Source organism: Micromys minutus, assembly GCF_963924665.1.
Source record: "Micromys minutus genome assembly, chromosome: 3".
Lineage (NCBI taxonomy): Eukaryota > Metazoa > Chordata > Mammalia > Rodentia > Muridae > Micromys > Micromys minutus.
In genome coordinates, this window is record NC_137972.1 from 46,976,956 (window position 1) to 46,995,736 (window position 18,781).

Genomic DNA, 18,781 nt, shown 5'->3' on the forward strand with positions numbered 1-18,781 from the left:
TAGATTACACATATGTGTGTAGAGGTATCTGCAAGCACTGGGTTCTTGGAAAGTGTCCCTCTAGTTCCTCTCTCTCGTCTGTGATTTGCACCTGCTCCCTTCTCTCTCCTGAGCTCATCTTGCAAATAGATGTTCTTGTCCTGCCTTTGCTTAGTGTGTAGACACAGACTCTATTGGTTCCATTTCTTGCCACTGAACTAAAAAGTAAGATGGCCCGGTAGACTTGGCCTACAATCCCCAATCCCAGGTTACTGTTCTTTATGGATGGGAAGCTAAGACAGGAACTTAAAGGAGCTGGTTACTGCTCATACCACTTCCACAGTCTAGAGCGGGGGTGGGGGTGATGTGAGAGAGAGAGAATCCTTGCTTGCTTGCTTGCTTTCTGCTAGTTTAACTAGTTATCGTCAATTATTTTTACACAGTCCTGGCCCTAGCTCATGAAATGGTACCGTGGGTCTTCACATCTCAGGACAGCACTCCCACCCCCACACATGCCCACTGCCCAACCTGATCTAAGTAATTCCTCATTAAGACTCTCTTACCCTCCGAGTGTAGGTTTGTCCAGTTGACAGTTGGAATAAGCATCGTAACGACAGAGTTGACTGGTCAGATTTGAGAATGGTAAGAGCTTCTGAGCCTCATGTCTCTCACCAAGCTGGTCCAGGACCACAGTGGTGTACAACCGGTTTCTGTGTTGTTCTCTATGTAGTCTACTCATTTTCACAAGAAAAAACAAATACAATGTGGTAACAAAAAAAAAAAAAGTCTATGGGTGAAAAGGGATCCCTGTATGAAAGCCTTCATGGGGAACAGATTGAGAAAGTGGTTTGATGAACTCTGTCTATGTGGTGACATTGTAGTGCAGTGTCTGAGAACTGACACACAAATGTGTCTACAGTGTGTCCAAGTAGCTCCTCCCGTCTTTGAAACTCATGGTCAAAAATTGTACCATGCCTATACCTACCTCTGTCTGTCTATCTGTCCAGTTATCTATACATCTGGAAAGCCACTCTCCAATCACCATTCTGTAAACCTGCTCCACATTCTCTCTCTCTCTCTCTCTCTCTCTCTCTCTCTCTCTCTCTCTCTCTCTCTCTCTCTCTCTCTCTCACACACACACACACACACACAATTCTTTATAAATAGAAAAGAGCTGAATGAAACGGGACCAGACAAAATGGCTCAGATGCAGTGAGGAGCAGGAAGGAAGAGTAGGAAGAGATGGCCAGAGGAAGCAGCTTTGCCAATGCTTGGAGCCATCAGTCCTTCTGAGACCCTATATGCCATTCATTATGCTACTCACACAGTAAGCCTTTGTATGTGCCTGTCACGGGTGCTCTGCACACAACACTAGACAGAATGCGCCAACCCCTGCCCATCTGGAATGTACATTTAGGCACAGTAACAAAATGAACCCAACTAGAAATGAGTGAATAGACACCTGCTTTCAGCTACAGATGGCTATGAAGAAATGAAGGTGAGACGAAGGAACAGACTTTGACTCCGAGCACTTTATAAAGGAATGTTTAGACGAGGCCACTTGAAATGGTGAAACCGGGGCATGAAGGATGGCAGGGACGCATCCGGGCCCAAATCTGGGGGGCAGAAAACAGGAATTCTTCTGAGGGAAGGACAGGCTCAGTATATCTACAGAGAAGGTAGGCAGTTCACACTGTAGGAGCCAGGCATTCTACACTGCCGGAGCCTGTTAAGTATCAGTGTGAAGTCTGGGAGACAGCCTGGGTCACAGAAGGCTTCAAAGGCACACTGTAGATGCCAGAATTGCTTCTGAGTTTGAGGGGCATCTCAGAAAACCATGAAGGATTCTAAGGATGGAAAAGCTGTGAATGGTTTAAGAGAAAGACACAAAATCAAAGAGGAGAGCCCTTGGAAATGGCTGGAGAGCGGCAAACCAAGAGATAGAGAATTTGGCCTGGCATGGGTTGGAATCTATAAAGGCGGTTGGAAGTGTTCATGTTCAGAGGATAAATTTTAAGTAGTGATACCCTAACACAATGGCTGAACTCCAGTTTGTGGAGAAAGGAAAAGGGGGGTTCATGTGACAGCCTGGGTTTGGTGGATCGTCTTGATGGGTGGAAGTCCTGTTAACTCAGAAGAGCCCTGCTGAGGACAGGGTGACAAACGACATTGACATCCCATTCATGAACCTGCCTGGTACTCATTGCATTGGTTTGTGCAACGGTGCCCAAGAGCACAGATCAGCTTGGGATGCTATGAAAAAAGTATACTAATTATATGACAGTGTCTTTTAAAGAGCTGATGCTTGGGTCTGCAAGATGAATAAAGGTGCTTGCTACCAAGCATGGTGGCTTGAGCTGCATGCCGGTCCCATGCCCGAAGAAGGAGAGAACCAGCTCTACACAAGATGTCCTCTGGTTTCCACAGCAGTTCAAAAGGGACATCAGCTCCTAGTTTCATGGGTATCTAATTAATCTCATTTTTCTTTTAAGGCTTATGTTTTCTGTGCATTGTCTAAAAATCTGTTGACAATAATAATTCACAGGATTGTTTGTTTGTTTGTTTGCTTGCTTCTCTTTAGAAGCTTTATAGTTTTATGGATTTGATAAATTTTTAGATTTTTATACATAAATGTATTTTTATATTAGATTTTTACTTTGAGCACACAGTGTTAAACACATACAATATATTATTTCTTTTAACCCTCAAAATAACCGTTGGTGAAAGCTCTGCTATGATACCTATATTAAGGAGGCCTTTGAACCCTAGGGATGCTAGGAAACCTATCCAGGGTGTTGAAATAAAGGAGGGGCAAAGATTCAGAGTCACATATTCTCCCTTTAGAACCTGGCTTTTTTTACCCATTAAACCACAGTGTGACATCATCTGTGAGAACAGAAGTGTCCACATGCATTTTTAACCTCAGTGTGATTCTTGTTAATTAGGATGGCTTGTTCTGAGCGTTAGTGGAAAATGACTCTTTCTGGGGTATCTTAGAATTGTAGGTATTTATCTGGGAGCTGGCTAGGAGGAGGTTCTCTAGTAAGTAGAATGGATATTGAAGAAACTTTACATCTAGAAAGTAAATTTATTATGTCATTCCTAATAATCATGGGCATGATTCCTTCATCTATGTGGTTTACAAGTGTTTAGAAGATTTATAAAATTTATTTTAAGGTTCTGATTTTGTGATTAAGTGGCATCATAGATATGATAGAATGAGTGGCATCACACACACACACACACACACACACACACACACACACACACACTCTGACCACACACACACACACACACACACACACACACTCTGACCACACACACACACACACACACACACACACTCTGACCACACACACACACACACACACACACACACACACACACTCTGACCACACACACACACACACACACACACACACACACACACACACGACTTGGAAGAGAATTGGAAACTGGGCATGCATGCATTTAATCTTAGTGCTTGTGAGGCAGGGAGATCTTTATGGATTTGAGGTCAGCATGGTCTACATAGCGACAGGGTAATGTAGACAGACTCTTTCTAAAAGTAGGAAAAGAAATTAGGAAAGACAGACAGACAGGAAGGAAGGAAAAAAGGAAGGAAGGAAGAAAGACAATAAGAAAGGAAGATAAGAAGGAAGGGAAAAAGTAGATTCTCTATGTAAAAGGAAGCTAGAGAAAAGGACACCATTCAAGGAACTATCTAGTTCATTAAATAAATTAATCATTTCTTGTTTTGGGTAGCAAGGAATGTTATAACAATACAACACAATCTGGGTTTCTTAAGCAACTAAAATATATTTTCTCTGTTTTGGGAGGCTGGAAATATAAGGTCAAGGTTTGTTTCTGGGGTTGCTCCTCTTGTCTTGCCTGTGGCTGTCTTCACATGACCTGTGCATATTTCTGACCAAATATCTCCTCCTAACTTGAACATTAGCTGTACTGGACAAAGCACACTATTACAGTCTCTGTTTCCTTTAAGTATTTCTTTTAAAAACCCTAATTCACAAACACAGTTATATTTTGACTTACCGAGCTTTACAATTTCAATATATGAATTTTGGGGAGACGGAACTAGGCTTATAACTTTTCCTTACCCCTGGGCTCTGGTTTATTCATCTATACAATGGGAATATTGATGAGACTGGGAGTTCATAACCCTGCATTTTAGCTGGAGCTAAGGAGGGTGACTATAAACCCTGTGAAATATTATACCACATTTTGCTTGTGAAATTTTTTCTGAAGAGGAAAGTCTATAGTTTTAATTGGATTCTAAAAGGGTACATGACCCCTTAAAAGATTAAGAGGCAATGAATTAGATAATCTTTATAGTTCTTCTCAGCTCTTAAATTGTAAGAATCTAGCCTTTGCCTAGAGAGGACAATGTTTTAGTCTTTCACAAGTAAGCCAGGAAATTCTACCCAATGCCTTTGGTAAACATAATTCCATTGCCAATACAGCCTATTACACATTGACTGGCTCCATAGCAATGAAGTTAAGAGAGAGCACGCATGGAGATTTTTCTTTCATAGTTTCATGACCAGGGATATTGTGTAGGTATCATTGGAAGACTGAACCCTAATTTGTTTATCATGCTCATAGTCGATCTTTTATCTGACAATAGCTTTTCCTGTACCTCTTAGGCAATTCACAGAAGCTTTACCTCTTTTCTTTGTGAACAGTCATGCTTACATGCTTATGTGCACACACACACTGAATGCACACAGACACATGTGAACAGTCATGTTTATATGCATGTGTGGATATACACACAGGCACAAATGAACAGCCGTGCTTATATACATTTGTGTACATGCACACACACACATACACACACAATTTGAGCAGAAATAAAGTGCACAGGATGCTAATTTGAACATAATAAGCATTTATTAACATTTGTTGAATGAAAAATAAATGAATGAGTTGAACCCCCCGGGAGAATAGTTAAATTCATTTAATAATTAAGTAACCATTTTTCCATGTCCTGTAAATATAACAAGTATATTAGACTTCTGGTTATAAATTATTTCTTCCAGTAATAAAATACACTAAAGAATATTAAATAAATAATTTGCATGCAAATGTGGAGCACACACATGTGGCTATGTACAGACACACGATTATATGACACAGCTAATATTTAGAAGCATGTGAGGGTGCTTAGGGTACAATGTAGTTAAATAAAGATCAATACAAGGCATACAGCTTTCAGGGGTGAAATGGTGACGCTGAGTTGTTCATTTTCTTACTCCAGACCTCCAGAAATCTGTAATCCCATGCCTACTGTATCACAAGCTGGGATCCTGGGTAGCACAGTGATGTTTTCTCCTCCACAGTCTTCATTCATCTGCTTACCACCCTTGTCTGGCTGACAGAAGAGCCAAGAGAGGATACAGAAGCCGGTTTACAATGGTCACTTTTACTATTTCTACTGGGGCTAAGTTTCCACAGCCTATTTCTTTCACTCCACTTTCTGAACATATTCTGATATCTGCTTCAGAAGGAATTTTTTAATATCTAAAGGTTTGGAATTTCATTGCTGCTGGTGGGAAGGTTGATTCTGAGTGTACGGCTTTGGCTTCCAGCAGACTTCCCTCCTATTACACCTGTTTGAGATCTTCAAAACAGTCTCTTTTCCAGCGTGTTTAACCTCCCTCACTCTGTCATAAACAGTCCCCTCATTCCCTACTGTAGAAGGCTCATGAGAAATGGGCTTTCAATGCTGTGGGCTCTTTTATTTGGGGATCATTAATGTCCAGAAAAACTTAAGCTTTCAAGGGTTCTACTGAAAGATCGCCTTGCTGTCAGGGATGTATCATGAGACACTCAATTTATCAGCCTTCCTCGGGGTAACCCGACTGGGACTTGAACCTCTGGCTCCAGGGAGTCTAGGTTGAACAACGGTGATGTGGAGGGGACTCGGCCACTGCCTCCAGCCAAAAAAGATTAGTGTCATCAAAAATAGATTAGCCAGTCAGTTAAAAAATTAAAGTAACCCCTTTGTTCTCAAATATTTGTCAAAGTAAGCAAAGAAATTAGCTTTCACTTCAGATTAATTACTGAGTAAATTAGGATTGGGGGCAAGAACACTTTAGACTTTTTTCCCCTTAACTATGGAAATGGGGAAATGGACAATATTTATCATGGATATTTCTAAGGCTTGAAGAATTTACAGGAGCTTGACAAGGTCTACAGGAGTTCTGCCTGTAAACTGTGTGTGGTTTTTTTTTTTTTTTTTTTTTTTTTTTAATCCTTAAAGAATTCCAGATATGTGGATTCTGCTTTTCCTCCCAAAGTAAGAACATATTTCAGAGAAAGAAAAGAAAATTTGGTCTTTAGTGTTTTCTTGATCTGACTTCCAGAAAGATGGGGATGCATTTTGTCTCCTCCACAGAAAGACAGTGGGTTCAGCTTTACCAAAGCAGCATAAGCCTGTACATTCATTATCCTCATAAGAGAACAGAATTGGAGAGTTCTGGAAGCCAGAGCTGCCCATAGGAGAGAGTAGACTGCATTGTCGCAACTGTTAGAGGAGAGAAATGAAGCAAGTTAACACTTCCTTAATTATGTTCATTTTAACTCATTTATTATATGCCAGAGATTATACAGAATATGAGTCCATTGTCGACCTGATAGAGATGAGCTGTTTTGCTATTCAGGCACCTAGAAAATCACCCAACTACTAGGTTCAAGTGAGCACAGCCAACAGCAGGACATACAGACATCAGACTTATCACAGGTTCTGGTGAGCACCAACTGATAATGCAGACATGCTATGATGTACACGTGGAAGTTCATCCTCTCTTTCCAGTGTGGGAGGCTTAAGGGTTCAACTCAAAGTCATTATTCTTGACAGAAAGCACCTTTACCCACTGAGCCCTCTTGCCAGTCCACTTCTATGTTATTCTGGCCTAAGGAGTAGTCACAATCTACTTATGGGGAATCCCCAGCTACATTCAATTACAGAGATGTTAAGAAGTTCCCTTGAAGGTGTCAGAGTTGTGACAGATAAGGGAAAACTAAGGAACCAGCACAGATGAAAGGCCAAAGACTCACATGCATCAAATACAATCTATGATTCAGGTTTGAACTCATTGACAGACATAGGAAAGACAGTGTCTCCCTCTTACTCATAGGGATGTGTTCCAAGTGATGTGTAAAACTGGATAGGGCTGAACTTGTGCATACTGCGTTCTTCCCTAGTCCCCCCTCCACACACGCTCGAGATGAAAAAGTTTCATTCTTAAGGCATTATAAAAGATTAGAATTCGAGCTAGTCATAGAGCAATGGTTACATGGGACTGGGGCAATAACTCAGTAGATAACGTGCAAGCATGAAAGGCAGAATTTGATTCCCCAGCACCCACAGAAAGGTTAGGTGGGGATGGCTGCCTGCCAGCTATCCCACACTTGGGAGATGGGATACTGCATTCCTGAGGCAATACTAGACTTGCTAGACTAGCTGGGTCATGAAGCTCTGAGGTCAGGGCGGGACCCTGCTGTAGGAAATAAAGTGGGCACCAGTCCAGGAAGGCACCTGACTTTACCCCATGGCTTCCACATGTACTCATTCATCCATATGTGAAATAGTGCACATATGTGTATCCCCATACTTGCAAACGAGCATATGCATACTGTACACATACACATGTGCAATAAAAAGGACAATCGTAACAATTTATTGTAAGGAAGCCTTCATGAATGTGGTTTCTTCTTCAAGATATAAATCGGACTGTCACTTTTCTACATAAAAGGAGTACATTTGAGCTTCTTCTCAGCGTATGTGAATCTCCAGCATCTCTATGTACCTTTGTGCTTTGGGAACATTGTAGGAAGAATGACGATTTCTTCTTAAATAAACATCATGATGCCGTGGCTGCAGCTCTGATAAGCAAAGGAATCACACAGTGGCCGACAGGTGAGTAGTGCAGGCTGCTACTGGTAAGAGAGGGATGCTTCAAGCCTTGGGCAGGATGGAACAAGATGGAACAAGAGTTCATCACATGACTCAGAAAGACACACACTATGATACTCATGAATTATCTATTTCTGGAGCTTTCTATATAATGTTTTTGGACCATTGTTGACTTTGAGTAATTAAACTTCCAGAAAGTACAAGCTCAGTTGGCTGGCAAGGATTTCCCATACTGAAGGAAATAAACTGTATACGATAAGCTATAGTTAAATAAGACTTCTGGGTCAGTTAGTAACACTGTTTACTAGGTCTCACCCCCTCTGTAATCCCAGCATTCTAGAAGCTGAGACAGGTGGATCAGTCAGGAGACGAAGGTCAAGCCAGGGCTGTGTGACAACGCTCTATTCAAAGGAAGCCTGCATGACAACCACAAACATTTATCGGTGTTAATTCGTCAGTTCCGAAACTGAGTCATGTTCATACAGAAGGGAAACAAGAAAAGTGTACAATAATTATCTGGGCTATATTTGTGGTTATCTGGAAATTAAAAATTATACCAAAATAAAACACTTTTGCCAACAACATAAAACAAATATACATTCTGCCTCCATGCAGGGCGCCCTCTGATTAAACAGCTGAACATGTAATTGTAAGGGAGCTCCATCAAAGAATATAATTAAGATAATACCTAGGATCAAACATTTATATAGAACATACTATTGTCAGAAACAGTATTACGTTTTTTGAGTGCCTGTGTACATTTGGCATGTGTACATGTGGGGTTTGCATATGTGTGTGTGTGTGTGTGTGTGTGTGTGTGTGTGTGTGTGTCCATTTGCAATTGGTTACAAGTCTATGAGTGTATTTGAAGGCCAGGGGTTGACTTTTTCCCCCCTCTTTGATCACTCTCCTGTTTATACATTGAGGCACAGTCTCTCATTTGATTCCATAGCTTGCAAATTCAGCTAGCTTAACTAACCCGCTTGATCTTCAAATACTCTGTCTCTGTCTTCTCTTTATTGGGATTACAGGCTGTTCTGGGACTAGAAAACTCTGGACCTGTCTCTCCCTTGTGCAGTAAGTACTTTATCCACTGAACCTTCTCCTCAGCTCATTTTAAGTACTTTTTAAAAAATGAAGTCTAGTTGATGAACACAAGTTCATCTATTTATAGCATGGAAGATGTGTGTGCTTTGTACACTCAGGTGCATGCATGTGGTGGCCAGAAATCAGCATGAGGTGTTATTCTTCAGGCTCTTGTCTCCTTGTTTTATGGGACAGGTTCTCTTTCTTGGTTTGCTGGCTTGGCTAGGCTGGCTGGCTAGCCCAAGAGCCCCAGCAATCCACCTGTCTCAGTTTCTGCAGCATCAGATTCACAAGCGTGCCCCATGACACCCATAGTTCTTTGATATGAGTTCTGATCCTCAGTCCTCAAATTTCTAAGGCCAGTCCTTGAGCAGTTCCATCAGACTCCTGGGCCACCTGGTAAAGACTGCTACAACCAAGCCAGTTAACAGATCGGTCACCCCAGCTGTCATTTGCTTATGTGTGCTACACTCTGCAAAAGGACCATTTCATTATGCACTGTCTCTGTGCTGCAGCCCAGAGTTTGCTAGTTCAACCTGACACTTTCTACCCTGTGTATGAGATTTGCCCACACTTCCTATATCTATAGACCGGAGTCATTTGTTTTCTAAATTTTGGGCTGATAGGTTCTCAGTCCACACAACAACTATTGTCTTTGATCCATTTCTTTCCCATTGCATCTTTGTGCAAATATTCCAAAAACTTTTGAAAATGTAACACATTCACAGTGAACCATTACCTTCTATCTGAATCCTGTTTCTCCTCTGCTTGTTATTTGACAATGTCCCTTGAGTTAGAAGTGGCTCCCTGACTGTTCCTTGCCTGTAATCCTATCCTTGAGAAAACTGCCCTGCTTAGGAAGCATTTCCGTATGGCAAGTGTAGTCTTACCTTTGGTTTATTTGTTTTTCTTCTTCTTTAGCAATATTCCATATCCTCCAGGGGGAAATGTAAACATTCTATGCCTTCTGGTTTGAAGATAATGTCCTTCATTATCTGGCCTTTGTAGCTGCCACTCAGCCCCAGGGTTTTTCACTCCTCAATAACCAACTACGGTTCTCAGAGGCAGGCATCTGGGAACGGAGAGCACTGCCCCTTGGGCACCTTCATCCTATGCTTGGCTGAATTTTCTTCATACATTGAATGTAATTTTCTCAGGCTTCAGATGAGTCCCTTAATTTTGCATACATCAAAGTACTTCCCTTACAGTGAATGCATGTGCCACAATTATCTTTTAAATAACTTAATTGCTTTGTTTACTCATAGGCATTTCTACTTTTGCATCTCTGGTAAAACTTTACCTAAGCCTGTACCTACCCCTACCCCTTCCCTTGCCACACACACACTCAGTTTTTTAGACGCCTCTAAAGAGTGGTTTCGGACCCACGAGTGTGTCTGATTGGGCCCTCTGCCAGACAAGATTCCGGTTTCTATATATTTACCACAAATAGCTAAACAGAAAATGAAAACCAACCACCACTGTGGCGTTTTCTCAATAACATAGTCAGCTTAAATCAAACCCCATCTCATTTTTGAGACTTCCACCTGCTTGCCTTTGAATTGCAACGTGACCTTAAGATATTCAGACAAGGCCTGGGGACAATGGCATTTCTGTGAGCCACAGCCCCAAGAATCCAGACCCGTTTCATCATTGATAACCAAGCCGTGTTTAGGAAGAATTTCACGACTTTCATCTTGGTAGGAAACTTCTGCAGCTGTCTGCTTCCTTCCACTGCCTGCTGTCTCTAAATAAAGCGGTGGTGATGGAGGGGGGCGGCGCAGGGGGAAGGGGAGCTTGCGGGCGCGCGGGGGGGGGGGTGGGGGTGGGCTCTGAGTCATCAACACTCAACCATTATAACATGTCAAATTTGTCCAAAAGTAACATTTTTATGCTTCTGATTATTTTATCATTAGTGGGAGAAGGTTCCTGGGGCTCCCAGAAAAAGCCGTGAGGAAGGGATGCTGAACGAACAGGACTTGATGGGTAATGCCTCCCAGACACTGAACATGCTGAGACAAACAAGGGATCCCCAGAGTGCTCCTGGGCTACCGGGCTCGCTTCATACGGGATCAATTATGCAGATGGAGCTGTGAAGATAGCTCCCTCTTTTAGTAAGGCATGATTGCTCCTGTACTCGAAATCCCAGCGCTGCCTCACCGGAAATACCAGTCACATCGGAGCCACCTGGTTCCATCTGCAAAGTGTGTTTGCTTGATTGGGGGGAGGGGTAAGGATCTTTCTTTTTTTAAAATTTCTACATCATTACTAATCACATATATTTAACATGATAATATATATATATATATATATACATATATATATGTATATATAATCTTGAAATGATTTGAGTAGGGGCTTTTACACACATATGAGTTTGATTTTATGATAAGAAAGATCGTGGATAATGAGTATTTTTGAAAGAGTTAAATGGTTTTAAGTATCCTTTTTAGAAACTTGAAAGCTAAGGTAGCTTAAGAGATTCATCATTTCAGGTAGTGATGTTGGGAGTTTTCTAAAGAGATCATGATACAGAAAACACTTAAAAATCCCAAGCCTTCACTTCTACTGGCTAGAAAACTGAGTAAGGGTGTTCATCAGAAACAAGAAAATTCAAGGCAGAGAATACCTAGGGAATGCTATCTGCCTAGATGGTTATTGGCTAGTCATTGGCCTGGTTCAATATCCAAGTCCTTCCCTATTTTGCTGTTTCTAAGGCACTAGGTAGTGTGAGACTTTCCTCATCTGCCCTCTGTCCACATAGTTTCTGTTTTTTGGGAGTCGAATCTTATTTTGAGCGCTAGACGAATCCCTCAAAATGACAATCAAAGATAAGATTCGTCACTTTCTTGTATTGGGAAACGGCAGGGAAATTAGTAAATTCCCATGGGACAGGATCGGCAGAACCGTTGAGGTTCTTCATAGATAACCAGTCATTTTAAAAACCGTGATCAGGACAGGGGTTGAAGTGAGCCACTTGTATCCCGCTGGGTGTAAGCCTCAAACAAAAATGTTGAGAGCAACCGGAAGCATCTCTGCATCTGAGCAATTACATCCTCACCTCCTTTAAAAACAGACACACCCATGCACAGTAATTGACAAGTAAGAGATATAAATCTAAAGTACTTGAAATTACTTTTATTTCAAGGTGCATAAATCTTTCTAAGTCCATCAATTAATTTTATGTAGTTTTAATCACAGCTCCTAGCCTCTGCAGTCATTACCCGGCTAGAGGTTTCCTTTCATGTACACAGGGGATTGTGGGGGAAGATGGAAGCATCTTTGCCCAGGCAAATGAACAGTGGCCTCTTTAAGGCCTCCATCTTTGATATTTTCAGCTCAACCCTAGTTCCCTGCCTCAGTCTCTTTTTTCTTGAAGCTGGGAATTCAAGAGTTTCTGACTTGCCTCACAGGGATGTAAAAAATTATTTTAGGTTTACAAGCTTTCTGAAGATTAAGAAAGCTTTTTATGTAAGTGCTAACTATTGCCTTCAGAACTAACCTATATTTTATGAAATATAATGGAGTCAATTATTTAAAAATGTAGACTAAAACTTGTCTATGGCTGACTAAAATGAAAAGAATTCAAATATAAACCTTTTTAGGTGTGTGTGTTTTACAGAGTGCCTAGAACACATGCCACCTAAAATCACAATAGCGAAATTTTTCTGAAACCTACCGCTGAATGGGAAAAGTCACTTGTATGGGAAAAAATTGTCTTGCGTCTGTGAAGGCAAAATTACAACAGCTGCCAAAACACGAGAACGTCATCGTCGTGGGGCAGAATGCTGAGAGGAACGCAGAGGAATTTATCGTTGTTCAACATTTCAGGTAAAATTCCCGTTCTCTCTTCTGGGAGGAGATTTTTCACTCTTCACTCTGGAGAAGCCCGTCTACACAGGAAGGTTTGCAGAGAGACACACAGTAAATACATAATGGAAAGTTCTTAATGTTTGACTCTGCTCAGCAGAGTGAGCAGGCAGGCAACCATGTAAACTCCATATCTCTGTTCAGGGCTGTACCTCATGAAAAACAGCTTGGCCTTAAAAAGATGGGCGTGGCTTTTGTCATCACCAGACACACAAAGCATCTGCCAGCCTCCTCTGTCTTTTGGACTGAGGAAGCTTTGACACCCGGAAGTGAAATCAGGCAATTGAAACAGAAACACTTTCGAAAAATGAGGATGAACACCTTTGCTATTCATTCCTGGTCAACCCTTTATTTTGTTATGACTCATGTTATTTCCACTTTCCTTACTAAACCACTACTAGTCCTCAGGCATCTCATGTCAGACTATGCTACCTACTTGAGAATGTTTGCCTTGTCAGGAAAATATTGGAATGCCTGGGTTATCTAATGCTAGATTATTCATTTTAATCTTTGGCTCATAGGTCTTACATTAGTTTGGGTTCCTCAGACATGGACTCTGAGTCAGGGACTTCAATTGTAGTGTTGTACTCTGAAGCTAGTCCCAGGAAACAAGGTTCGGGGGGCAGAGAGGGAGAATGAAGGAGAAAAGGAAGAGGAAGCAGACAGCAAAGGATGTGGCACCAGCCATTACCCTTCCTGGGGTGTGTATTCCTACAGGAGACTTCCTAGAATTGGTAGCATACTGAGGCCTCGAGTTACTCTACCAGGAGACCAGAAGGCTGGGGTAATGGTTTGTCACTCTTTGATGACATGTCTAGGAACAAACATAGAAGTTAGGTCTGATGGGGTCCAGTGAGAAGAAGAAATGAGATTAGCTTGTGTAAAATAATTAAACACGTGGGGATCTTTACACAGACTCTCTATTTTAATGATATAAAAATGTGACATGTTAAAATAAAAAAAAAAAAAATAGTAAGGTGTGGGGAGCCGAATTTGGACAAGATGGCGCTGGCTCCCTCATGGCTTGAGGTAAACAACTCCATATATAGTAATGCTCTTGTCAGCTAAGGCGCTGCACCCTGCACATGCGCAGTACATAACCTATCTCCGGCCAATCCTGAGGCCTCTGGTGTCGGCAGACTGGTGACAACCAATCATGGCAAGCCCCGTATGCGCTTTCCCCTATATAAGCGGACAGCTAGGGTAGTTTGGCCCCCTCGCTTCCTGCTGTCCCCTTCAATCAAGAGGCTCCCATAAATCGTGATCTGAGAAGAATCTTCTGGTGGTGGTCGTCTGGTGCCGGAACCCGGGACTGTGCGAGGGGCCGAAGAGGATCCAGAACTCACCACGCAGGAGCGGTGACGTCGGTTTTCCCAGGTATGTTGCTTGCGGGTCCCGACCCCCTGGTTCTCTGTGCTGTGTTTGTGATTTGGGTGATTGTTGTCCTTGCCTGCTGCTTTTGGTTGCGGTGGGTGTAGGGAAGGATGCAGAGCGTTAACCAGGTACCAAGATAGTTTGTCAGAGACCCCAGAAGCTGAATTAAAAGGGGAAAACTTGGGTAGGCCTAAGAAAAAAGGAAAAAAGGAAAACAAAGACAAAAGCTTAAAAGTAGTACCTGCAGGTGAAAAAGAAAACCAAAAGGCAGACCGCTGAGAGAGGAGACGATTGTGCCCTAGGAAACAAAGTACAAGTTTCCCGGAGAAGATACTTTGTATCCACTAAAAGAGCAAAAAGCGTTAGAGCTGGCTTTAGGAGTTAGAGGATAAATTGTTTGAGAAGATTTAGAAGAGGAGGGAGCAAAATTTGAAGCTGAGCGGTTTCAGCCGGGGCAAAGGACTTCTATAGTGAAACCGGAAGCTCTTAAAGTAGCCACCGTCTCTGCTCTTCCGCTTTATCCAGAGAGGAAGTGCGAGTTCTTTTGTTCACCCGAGACAGGACATGCCCTCAGGCAAATGTTTCCGTCATTCGAGAATGATCACTGCCTCGAGCATAAGCAAGTTAAAGAGTTGGCAGAGTCAGTCTGAACTTATAGAGTCACTGCTAATTATACAAAAAACCTGGATAGGCTAATGCCACCTGGATTGCTGGTCGCTGGCCTATTTCCCAGCCAAAGGGTAATTTGTTTATTCCAGCCCAACCTAAGGGGTCCCCTGCTCAGAGTGCTATACAATAAAGGTTGTTCGCAGAAAAATCCTGTTGTTGCACGCCTATTCCTGCCGGCGGGAAGTGGGGCGCGCTACAGTAAGGAATTTCAGGAGAGTTACAAAATCTGAAAATGCATCCATGGGTCCCAGATTAAGGATACTCAGTGAGATCCTTCCAGTTTTCCATCTGTGCCCAGAGCTAAGGCTATCCCACAGTCCTCTGTACCCAAATCCTGCCCAGAAAGATGTGGTCTCCTAGGAGTGCTCTCACAGGCCCACAGAAAAGACAAGCTCCAGTCAGAGGCAGCAAGACTAACTAACACCAGAGATAACCAGATGGCAAGAGACAAGCACAAGAACCTAAGCAACAGAAACCAAGGCTACTTGGCATCATCCGAACCCAGTTCTTCCACCACAGCAAGTCCTAGATACCCCCCAAACACACTGGAAAAGCAAGACTTGAATTTAAAATAGCATTTCAGGATGATGATAGAGGACTTTAAGAAGAATATAAATAACTCCCTTAAAGAAACACATGAGAACACAGGTAAACAGGTAGAATTCCTTAAAGAGGAAATACAAAATCCCTTAAAGAACTACAGAAAAACACAAACAGGTGAAGGAATTGAAGAAAACCATCAAGGATTTAAAAATGGAAATAGAAACAATAAAGAAATCATAAAGAAAGACAATCCTGGAGATAGAAAACCTAGAAAAGAGATCAGGAGACATGAATTCAAATATCACCAAAAGAATACAAGAGATGAAAGAGAATATGAGGGGCAGAAAATACAAGTGAAAGAAAATGCAAAATGCATAAAGCTCTTAATCCTAAACATTTAGGAAATCCAGACACAGTGAGAAGATTGAACATAAGGATAACAGTTATAGAAGAACAAGAAGATTCCCAACTTACAGGGCCAGTAAATATCTTCAATAAAATTATAGAAGAAAACTAACCTAACCTAAAGAGAGAGAGAGAGAGAGAGAGAGAGAGAGAGAGAGAGAGAGAGAGAAAGAGAGCCAAGAACATACAAGAAGCCTACAGAACTCCAAATAGATTAGACCAGGAAAAAAATTCCTTCCATCACATAATAGTCAAAATACTAATACTAAATGCACAAAACAAAGAAATAATATTAAGAACAGTAAGAGAAAAAGGTCAAGTGACATATAAAAGCAGACCTAACAGAATTACACCAGACTTCTCAACATAGATTGTGAAAGCTAGAAGATCCTAGGCAGATGTCAGATGTCATACAGACCCTAAGAGAACACAAATGCCAGCAAAATTCTCAATCAACATAGATGGAGAAACCAAGATATTCCATAACAAAGTCAAATTTACACAATATCCAAACCTCACAAATCCAACCCTTACAAAGGATAATAGATGGAAAAGTCCAACACATGGAGGGAAACTACACCCTAGAAAAAGCAAAAATGTAATATCCCAAAAAGCCCAAAAGAAGAGAGTCATACAAACTTAATTCCACTTTTAACAACAAAAATAAGGGGAAACAATTATTGGTTCCTAATAGCTCTCAGCATCAATGGACTCAATTCCCCAATAAAAAGACATAGACTAACAGTCTGGATACAGAAAGAGGACCCAACATTTTACTGCATACAGGAAACACACTTCAGTGATAAAGACAGACACTACCTCAGAGTAAAAGGCTGAAAAAATAAATCCAAGCAAATGGTCCCAAGAAACAAGCTGAAGTAGCCATTCTAATATTGAATAAAATTGAATTTCAACCAAAAGTTATCAAAAAAAAAAAAAAAAAAAAAATAAGAAGGACACATACTCATCAAAGGAAAAAAAAATCTATGAAGATAAACCCTCAATTCTGAACATCTATGCTCCAAATGCAAGGGTACCCCACATTTATGAAAGAAACTTTACTAAAGTTCAAAGCATGCATTGCACCACACACAATCATATTGGGAGATTTTAACAACCCACTCTCAGCAATGGACAAATCATGGAAACAAGCTAAACAGAGACACAGTGAAACTAAAAGAAGTTATGAACCAAATAGATTTAACAGATATCTATAGAACATTTCATCCTAAAACAAAAGGTTATACCTTTCTCAGCACCTCATGGTGCTTTCTCCAAAATTGACTATGTGAGTGGTCGTAAAACAGGCCTCAACAGATACAAGAAGACTGAAATAATCCCATGCAACCTATCAGATAACCATGGATCAAGGTTGGTCTTCAATAACAACAAAAAACATCCAAAATCCCACATATACATGGACGCTAAATAATGCTCTGTTCAATGATGACATGGTCAAGAAAAAAATGCAGAAAGAAATTACAAACTTTTTAGAATTTAGTGAAAATGAAGGCACAATATACCCAAACAAATGGGGCACAGTGAAAGCAGTGCTAAGAGGACAACTCATAACTCTTGGTGCCTCCAAAGAGAAACTAGAGAGATCACACACTAGCAGCTTGAGTGCACACCTAAAATTTCTAGAATAAAAACAAACAAACATATCCACAAGGGGTCTATGGCAGGATATAATCAAACTCATGGCTGATATTATCCAAGTAGAAACAAAAAGAACTGTACAAAACATCAACAAAACCAGGAGCTGTTTTTTTAGAAAATCAACAAGAAGATAAACCCTTAGCCAGATAGCCAAGGGCACAGAGAAAGTATTCAAATTAACAAAAGCAGAAATCAAAAGAGAGACAACAGAAACTGAAGAAATTAAAAGATCTTACTACAAAAGCCTGGATTCATCAAAACTGGAAAATCTGGATGAAATGGACTATTCTCTAGACAGATACCAGGTTCCAAAGCTAAATCTGGATCAGATAAACTAAACAGTCCCATAACCCCTAGCAGCCACCAAAGGTCTCCTAATCCAAAAAAAAAAAAAAAAAAAAAAAAAAAGCCCAAGACCAGATGTATTTAGTGCAGAATTATTTAGTGCAGAATTATTTAGTGCAGAATTATTTTTTTGTTATACTTTAATGGTAAAATTCTTGATAACACAATGTATATCTGACACATCTCCTATTCAAGACTTCATCCAGGCACCTCTGAAACAGGTGCACTCAACTGTCCACTTGTCACAGGAGCCCTTGAAATTCAGAATTGAAGATCTGTTTGAAAATTTTAAAAAATGCATTTGGACAATTATTTATCTTCATTATATTTTAAATTATTTTTTGGGTCTTCAGTTCTGTTCTGTCTGTGAGCCCCACCTCAATTCACTTGCCCCCTGTCAAGAGGCCTAGGGAACTGTTATCCTTATAATGAAGTTGTACTAAATTTGATAGAGGGCTAATATCCAATATATACAACGAACTCAAGAAGTTAGACTCCAGAAAAATCAAATAATCCTATTGAAAAATGGGGTACAGAGCTAACTAAAGAATTCTGAATTGAGGAATACCAAATGACCAAGAAATGTTTGACATCCTTAGTCATCAGAAAAATATGCAAATCAAAATAACCCTGAGATTCCACCTCACACCAAATCAAAAACAGCACATCATCTGAGTATGTGGAGAAGGAGCAACACTCCTCCATTGTTGGTGGAACTGTAAGCTGGCACAACCACTGTGGAAATCAGTTTGGCGGTTCCTCAGAAAATTGAACATAGTACTACCTGAGGACCCAGATATACCACTCTTGGCCATATACCCAAAAGATGTTCCAATATATAACAAAGACACATGTTCCAAGGTGTTCATAGCAGCCTCAATTATAATAGCCAGAAGCTGGAAAGAACACAAATGT